Raw genomic sequence first — 9,244 nt, forward strand, 5'->3', positions numbered from 1 at the left:
TTAATAGAAAAAACAACATCTATGTAGTACATCCTGCCTTCCCAGGAATCCTGGGTGAAAGCAGAGACAACTAAGACACATTTAGAAGTTTTCTGTAATTGTCTCTCAAGGTCTCCCAACAAATGTCCAGCCAGTCTGTTTTTCCAACTCTGCATAACCTCTCCCGGAAGTCAGCTTCTGGCCCTGGCCTCAGGATGATTGGCAGAGCTTAAGAATCCTATCTGAAGATGGAGTAAAGCTACCTGCTTTTTTGACCTCTGGCTTTAAGATATCCTCCCACTTTTCCACCCTACAGTCTTCAGCCCTTTCTGGACACAGCTGCATTTTGGGAACTAGTTCCTGTACTGCCTTTATCTCATTTCACGAAATGAACTTCTGCAAAGAAGCTGGAAAGAAGGAGAAGAGGAGGGGTTATCATGCAGGTGCAGGGAGGGGGGCCTAGAGAAGAGCTCCTAGATTATCTCCCTCCCAAAAAGTGCAACCAGGATCATCCACAAAGTATCGGCTCAAAAACATGCGGGGGAAGAAGAAAGGAATCAGTGTTGGGGGGTTGGAGTGGAAGGAGCCAGGCTGCCCAGAGTGTATCCTGTGAAGGCTGCGAGGAGCAGATAAGGGCAGCCCCAGAGGCAGGCAGTGAGGAGAGCAGGGCTGGGTGAGGGGGAACTGCAGATCTACCCGCAGAACCTGAGAGAATGGAGCTCACTGGCCAGGGACTGTGGGAGCTTGCTTATCAACGGCTGTGAGATGGCTGAGCCAGAGGCCCCTGTACCATACTTCAGGGCTGCCTAGCTCCCTCCAACAGGCTTTAAATCTGCCCATACCAAGGAGAAAATTAAAGAAATGGATCTGGGCAAATAGAAAATTAAGGAGAACTGGAGAGAAAATTGAGAACTGTGGAGAGCACGGATTAGGGAGGTGCAGGAGGAAGCAGATCCTGAAATGAGTCTTCAACGATCAGGAAAATCTAAGTAATGGTTTGAGGGGCTAGAAGAAATGGAAAACAGGAGAGACTCCCTGCACATTATGGGGGCCAGCAAACAAGAGCTCTGGAGACCTAGTTTCAGGGACCCAGAATGATAAGGCAGGTTAGGACAGTGATTCTCAAACCATGGTCCCCTGATGGGGAATGGGGTGGAGGGGGTGGGGGCAGGCAAAACCTGTTAGATATGCAGATTCCAGGGCCTCACTCCAGAACTACTGAATCACAACTAGGGGAAGAGCCCAGCAGTCTGTGATTCTGAAGCAAGCTCAGGTTTGAGAACCACTGGCTTAGTGTAAGGGGCTGCTAATTGGTATAAAATGTTACCTACTGTCTATCTTTTGTCTCTAGGAAGATCTTGGGCCTGTTAAGGAAAACTAAGGTTCCCAAGCTGGTGAGTGGTTCTTATCTACAAAGTTGCAGCAGCTAGCTCCAGTTGACTCCAGAATGGCTCTTTAAACAAATACAAAGCAAAGGACAAAGATTAAATTATATCAGCAACCTAGGAGAAGAGCCAGACTGCTTAAAACAACCGCTAGAGGTTTAGGAGGTTTTATTAATATTTAAATTGCAGTGAAACCACAGCTGTAGCTTTTGACTCCAGCATAGAGATATGCAAATGTGGCTTTCCAAAGAAAGGCAATTTCAGACAGCCCTCCAGGTAATGAGAACAAGTAAAACAAATGATTTTGTAATTTACCTTTATTGACTGATGGAGATCAAGGTACAGACAATCCTTACCCAGCGAGAGTCGGCCACCAGCGGGCCCTGTGAGGGGAGAATGGAAAGTTGGCCCGGAGGGAGAAAGGCAGGGAGATACAGAGTGATGACAGGAAAGGCCCAAGGAGGGCAAAACAGGAGGCAGGTGGGAGATGACTCAATTAAAAAGGAAGAGAAATGAGTCTGTGGACCATCGATCTTGCCAGCTCTCAGGAGCAACAACAATACTAATCATAAGCGACTGTCACGTGCCACACTCCTCAGTGCCAGGCACTATTCCCAACTTACCAGTGAGGGAAATGGCATTTTGAGAGGTCAGGCAACTTGCCCAAGATCACACCACAAAAGGAGGTGGCAAGACTTTGATGCAAAGATTTGTGTGAGGCTAAACTGTGCTGGGAACCAGTCCTAGGAGGTGATAACAACAAGGTTAATGACTGAGGGGGCCACTACGTGCCCGGTTTCGTAGTGGACTGTGTATGCTAGGGTTGTGGAAGGGAGGGAGGAGGAGCTTACTATTCAATGGGTGGCACAAGAAGGCCACCGATAACCCTTGCAGAATTGTGTCTTCTGGTTCAGAAGCCCCGTGTGGGCTGTGTGGTGGGCTCTGCCTGCTGTGGAGGCACCTCACGCCTCCATATTATGGGGGCCGACAAACAAGAGCTTTGAGACTTAGTGTCAGCACCCAGAATGCTAAGGCAGTTTTGACGTACAGCTTAATGCAGTGATTCTCAAAGCATGGTCCCCTGATGGGGAATGGAAGTGGGGGCTAACGACGTAGTCTAGGAGCTTGTTAGACAGCAAATTCCAGGGGCTCACTTCAGACCTACTGATCAGAAACCGGGCATGGGGCCAGCAAGCTGTGATTCCAAGAAACAAGCTCAAGTTTGAGAACCACTGGCTTAGTATAAGCAGCACCGCATCTCACGCTGGCCCTCGGGTAGGATTTGGCCAGGTGAAAAGCCAGGAGATTCCAGAAGTCCCAGTTAAGAGCCCCCAGCTAGCAGAATTAGGGGGAGGATCCAGAAGATTTGGGAGAATCTTCTAAGGATCTATTTCTCTGACCCAGCCAGTCTCCCCAGGCTGTCCCTTCTAAGCCGAAATCCATCCTCACCAGTGCCTCACCTGCTGTTTCCTTTCAGGCACCCTGGCCACCAAATATGGGGACCCACAGATTTTGCTCACACTCTGTCTTATCCTCAGTGAGTCCTGCTCTGCCAACTCTGCAGGCCCAAATACTGCCCACCCCACCTCCTCCACAGAGCCCTCCCCACTTCCAGGCCAGAATGTCCCCGCTCTGAGCATCCCAGAAGCTTTGCTTTATTTATGATACTTTCTTCCCTCAGTAAGTTATTTTGCACATACTCTATTGTCTCTATTTGACTAGAAGGTCCTTATGGGTAGGATTAGTATCATTTTATCTTTGTTATAACCCAGCTCTGTTCCTGGCAGACACCCTGATGGGTACTCAATGAATATTTGCTGAATGCAACAGTTAAAGAATGAATGAATGGACTCATTGAGTAAAGGCCTTATCCAGCTGCTAGCCCCACCCTCAAGAACTTTAGTCCTGGAAAACAAGCCACGTTCTGCCACTGAGAGTGCCAATTCCCTTCAATCCCTCCCACCCATTTTTCTAGTACCCAAATTTACTCCAAAAGCAGTACAAGAGATCTAAACGTCCAAGAATCACTCTTCCGCTTCTAAGCCCACACCTACAGATTTCCTCCTTGATTCTCTTTTGCCTATCTTGAAGCCTACTGCTTTGTGATGAATCAAACCAGCACCCACGCAGACAGAGAAGGTGTTTCCTCTCTCCATGTGTCCTCCAGCAGGGCCTCCTCCAGGCTAGATACTCAAGATAGATAAACTGCTATGCCATCATCACTGGAGAAATAATTAGGATGCTCATGATAATCTCTTTGCAAGTTCAAAGCCCTGGCACAACCATTATTTCTCTCTCCTTGCTTGTTCCCTAGGAGATCACTAGGGTAGAGATTGTTATCCCCACTTTATAGGTAATAAAACTGAGGTCCATGGGAATTCCCTGGCAGTCCAGTGGTTGGGACTTGGCATGCTTTCCACTGCGAAGGGCCTGGGTCCAGTTCCCGTTTGGGGAACTAAGATCCCGCGAGCCGAGCCACACAGCAAAAAAAAACAAAAGCAAAAACAAAACTGAGGTCCAGGGCCTGGTCAAAGGTCACCCAGTGAATTGATGGCAGACCTGGAGCTGACTAGCCCAGGACTCCCTATTCATTAGAACACAGATGAAAATGCTCTCATTATGGTGTCTGGGCTGTGCCTTGTCTGAGAGAGGGAGTGTGGAATCCAGTTGAGTGCGGGTAGGGGCCAGGGAAGATAAGAGAAAGTTTGTGACCCTGTAAAGTTTTTTCTCTGCAATGCTGCAGCAGTTGGCACTGGTTAATTCCAAAAGAGTTTTTGTGGGGTTTTTTTGTTTGTTTGTTTGTTTAAAGCATTACTACATGTCCCAGATTAGGGAGGAGGGAAAAAGAGGTGAATCCAAAGGTAACACAGACACACAGGTAATCAGATGTTTGCCATCTTTTGAAAACAATCTAAAACCAAATGGCAAGTGAAACTCAAATTGCAACTTATGTGGGTCTTCCCAGCTGTTAGGCTATAGGACTTCTGCAATAAGCTAGTGCCAAGTGGGCAGAAAATCTTCCCTTGGTGAAGCCTGGAGCTTGGTGAGGAGAGGTCTCTCCTGGAGGCAAAGGGCTTTGGGGGCCGTCTCACGGCGTCCACAGCTGACAAGGTGAGACGCCTGCTGGTGGGGCCATCCCCAAGTGCCCAGAGACTCTGAAAGCCATGGAAGCCACGATTTGTGCTGGAACCTCCTCTGGTTTCCAACCAAATGTCAGAAAAATCTCTACAGCAATTCAAGAGGCCATTTCCTAAAGATGTGGCCCCAGGGCTGTGCTGGGGAAAGCAGTGATGATCTTTCCCTTCCCACCAAAGCCCGAGCTTTCTCCCTGGGCTCCATTCTAAAGAGCAGGCCTTGTCCTCTTCACCCCAGGCCAGCTCTGGGCTTTTCTCAGCCTTTAGCCCAACACCAACCTCCATTACTCCTCAACCCTTTGCTGAGGCCTCCGCAGCTTCCCTGTGCCACTGGAGCTTGTAGGGTGTGGAGGTGGGCAGAAGGGCATGACACCCACGCCCAGAGGGGTGGTGGTTGCACAACAGTGTGAATGCACTAAATACCACGGAACTGTGCACCTTAAGATGGTTAATTTTATGTTATGTGAATTTCACCTTAACTAAAAACAAAAACCGAGCTGCCCTGGGAGCTCTTTGCGGGTGGGGAGAGAAGCTGGGCCTCGCGGAAGCTGTGAGGGTAGAGCCCCCTTGCTGGGAGTGGCAATGAACGACAATGGGAAGGGCAGTCTGGGCCTGCCCCCTCCTCCTCCAGGACCAGATGGGAACTGGGGCTAAGGAGAAAGGCCCAACTGGGGCAGCGCTGAAGAGAGGCACTCAGTGAAAGCAAGGAGGCCGCAGCCGCCGCTCATTTGCATCATAAGTGATTGGTTTTCCCTGCTCGTCCCTCATTAGGACACAATGGACAGTTGTTTGCTGGCGCAGCAGATCTATTTACCAAGGGAGGGAGGACACAGAGCAAGAGTGACCGATGGGCCATAGTAAGTTGCTGGGGGGGGCGGGGGCGATCCCGCCTCCTCTCCCCTGCTCCCCCCACCAACCGGCTGCCACTGGGACTCCTGTTCTCACACAGTGCGAAGGGACCCAGAGAGCAAATCAACCCCTCATTTTACAGATGAGGAGACTAAGATGCTAAGACAGGATGAGACTTGCTAAGGTCAAACAGTGAGCATGGCAGAGCCGGGGCTTCTGGAATCCACAGTGTACATTCTAGACTCTCACTCCAGGGCTCACTCCACTGCTTGCAGTACCTTCTCCATTCCCAGCTTGTGTCTCTGTGGTCTATCCTTCTGTTCCAGGCCTTGGGTTCCATCACTTCTCTCTCCTCTGTCTATCTAATCTCTTTCTCTGTTCCTGCTCCTCTCTGTATCTTTACCCCCAGGTTTCTAGGCAGCCGGGATAATTACTAAACTTCTAATTCGCCCCTGCCCTAAGGAGCGTGTGTCTGGCAGGAGAGGCAGCAATTTTGAAACTGTCTTGGTGTGTTTTAGGGATAGGTGGGGAGAAAACAAATATGTGTGGGGGCCTATTGTAAGCCAGGCACTAAGACAGACACATGACACATTTTATCTCATTTCTTCCTTTCAGTCTTGCAAGGTGGTGTTCTTGGAGACGGGAAAATGAGAGGCTCAGAGAGGTTGGGTAATTTGCACAGGAGCACCCAGCTGGCAGATGGCAGCTATCTGATTCAAAAACCACCTCACACCCTGGCGCAGGGGCTAAGCAGGGTAAGGGCCCCCTGATTCCAGGCTCATGGGAGGCAACAACCTTGCTGAAGGAGGCCACTGCTTTGTTGCTCCCCTCTGGGCAGCACCTGCCTCCCCCCTCCCTACCTTCAGGCTCCCACCTTCCTCTGGGCCCCTTCTGCATGGTGGTGAAATCGCACAAATGCAAGCTTTTGCCCCTGGTGGGAGTGGGGGACTGGGGAGATAGCAGTCAAGAGGGAGAAACCTGACAGACCCAGACGGTGGCAGTCTCCCTCCTGCTGACGCCCCCTCCCACTTCCCTGTCTGCCCCTCCCCTTTGTGGTTCAAGCTTGCCAGCCACTGCCTCTGTCTCATTGTGCTCTGGGGGAAGGGGAGAGTCAGTGAGTGGGTGTCTGTGTGCATGAACATAAGGCCTCTGGGTTCATTCTGACACTGAATGAAAAACTCACCAATTATTCGTCCAATCTCATTAATATGCAGACAGACATCTGTTATTTAGGAGTCAACAGCAGAGGCATTTTCTTGGGGGGAGGGGCACTTATGTACGTGTCCCTCTTGTCTCTTTGGCTGCAGGCGGGGGTAGCTGCTTGGGAATCACCCCACATGCCTGGACCTGGTGCCTCCCCTCTCTCTGATCCTCACCCCCAGCCTTGAGGAGAGGGAGTTGGGGATTGGCTAGAAATGGAGAGAGACCTGGGAACCCAGCTGAAAGGGGGAAAGGGGGGAGAGGGGCTGCACTGTATAGAAGAAACTCCTTTGTTGGCAGAGAGGGAGGGAGGGATACTCAGAAGAGCTGAACCCCTTTCCTGGGGAAGAGAGAGTAGTGTAGGGGACAGCTGTACCAGGACTGCCTGCCAGGGTCCTGGTGTCCACCAGGAACGTGCGGGACATGACCCCTTCCCCCCACCTCCCACAGCCTGCAGGACCAGTCTGCGTGTATCTGGAGTGGGGTCACTATGGCAACCTGGTGCCCTCACCCAGACTTCAGAAAAGGTAATGGGGGGAGTTCAGAAAAATGGGGGACCAAAGGATGTCCTTTGGAGGAGTCACTAGACCTCTCTCTCTAGCCCTCAGGATAGGTATGGGGACGAGACACCTGACCTGCCCCTTCCTGTCTTCTGGCCTTCCTCCAGTCTGAATCCCAAGAGGCCCTCTCCAAGAAGCCTTTCCTTATTCCATCAGGCCCAGTTCAGAGGCACTCAAGCCTGGATGTGCAAGTTGTAAAAAATAAAGGTCGGTATCAGTTCAGCCCCCTTTAAAGGGTCAAACAACTTTTCTACATCCTTTCTCCTCTCTGAATCCTCCTCAGCAACACAGTGAGGCAGATGTGGCAATCAGCTAGCTCCCTTTTCCAAGTATGAAAACTGAGGTTCAGATGCCTGCAGGGCCTCACTAAAGGCTCCCCAGGGAGGAAGCAGCAGAGCTAGGACCCAGGCCCTCGGACCTCTGCCTCCAAATATTAAGCGCTTTTCATGACTGTCCCTCCTGGAAAGGCTGGAGTCATAAGGGGATGACCCTCTGTCAGCGGAAGCATTTCAGGTGTTAGACCAAGTCCCCGCCCCTACCCCATTCCTTCCTTCCACCTCCTCCCTCCAGGGCAGGCTGATTGCTGAGGTTAAGAAACACTGGCAGCAACACAATGTGATTAGTTGTTTATTTCATTAAATGATTAACGAGGCTACATTGTTTCCCAAAGGGGTGTCCAATTTGTGGGGGAAACAGCTGCAGAGGAGGAAGCTGGGTCTGACTCCTGCATCTGGGGTGAGGGGAAGGTCCCTGCAGGGGCCTTTGAGGATCTAGGAACAGCCCCATTCCCTCCTCTCACCCTTTGGGCTCCTCAGCCCAGAGGCACAGACCCCTCTGTAGAGGAAATAAAACGTCTGGCAACCCAGACCTGCAGAGGGGACCAATATCTGTTCCCGGTGGTACTGCAAATGTATTATAAACTTTAGGGGTTCCTCCAGCTGATTTATCTTCCTAATTATGTTTGTTTTAGGCAAATACTGAAATGTGTTTGCATTCCCTGAGCATGGCAGGAGAGGGAGGTTGGGAGAAGAGAGGGGGTGCAAACACTCCGTACTTTGAGCCTGGTTTGTGCCAAGGTTCAAAGTGGAGATGAGAAGCCACAGACAAAATCCCAAGACAGGGCCTCCCTGGTGGCGCAGTGGTTGGGAGCCCGCCTGCCGATGCGGGGGACGCGGGTTCGTGCCCCGGTCCGGGAAGATCCCACATGCCGCGGAGCGGCTGGGCCCCGGAGCCATGGCCGCTGAGCCTGCGCGTCCGGAGCCTGTGCTCCGCAACGGGAGAGGCCACGAGAGTGAGAGGCCCGCGTACTGAAAAAAAAAAAAAAAAAAAAAAAAATCCCAAGACAGTGGTATATCAGGCCCCTGTGGGGGAAGGGCCAGGCCTCTGGGACCAGACTGAGGTCCACCTAGCTGAGCCCCAGCGCTCTCCAGCACCCTCAATCCAGGACTCAGTATCCTTGCAGAGGATCCTGGAGTCAGCCCCTAACCAGGTCTCAGTTTAAGAGGGTAGGGTGCCCGGTGCCTTTGAAGCTGTCCCAGAATCCTTGAGGAGATTGGCTGAGATGGACCAGGACAGGGTCTTGGAGGAAGAGGGAGGATAAGGAGTGTTTGATGAGCCAGGAGTGGGTGGGGATTTCCTTTCCTCTCAAGACTGGGCCCTGGCATAGGGAAGGGAGAAGCTATTTTATTTGTTTGTTTCTTTTTTGGCCACACTGCCTGGCATGCAGGATCTTAGTTACCTGACCAGGGACTGAACCCGTGCCCCCTGCAGTGGAAGCACAGAGTCTTAATCACTGAACCGCCAGGGAAGTCCCGAGAGAGACGCTATTTTAAATGACACATCACAGAGCCAAACCCCCTAGACACCCTCCCTGTGCCCCCCACCCCAGCCCCCCATCACCTCATCCGGATAACCATCTATCCAAAAACCAAATCTGGTCCCTTCATTCTCTGCTTGAAATCCCTCATGCTGCCTCACATCCTCAGCATGAAGCCCTGGTTCCCTTGTGGGCCCTGCAGCGGCCTCCCTGTACCTTCCTAGCCTTGTCTTCCGCCCTCCCTGCCATGGCAGCCCCAGTGGTGCCATGCTCTTCCTCATCTCCACGTGTTTGCACATGCTGTACCCTCTGCTCAGAGTG

The sequence above is a fragment of the Leucopleurus acutus genome (assembly GCF_964270905.1).
Source record: "Leucopleurus acutus genome assembly, chromosome: 19".
Classification (NCBI taxonomy): Eukaryota; Metazoa; Chordata; class Mammalia; order Artiodactyla; family Delphinidae; genus Leucopleurus; species Leucopleurus acutus.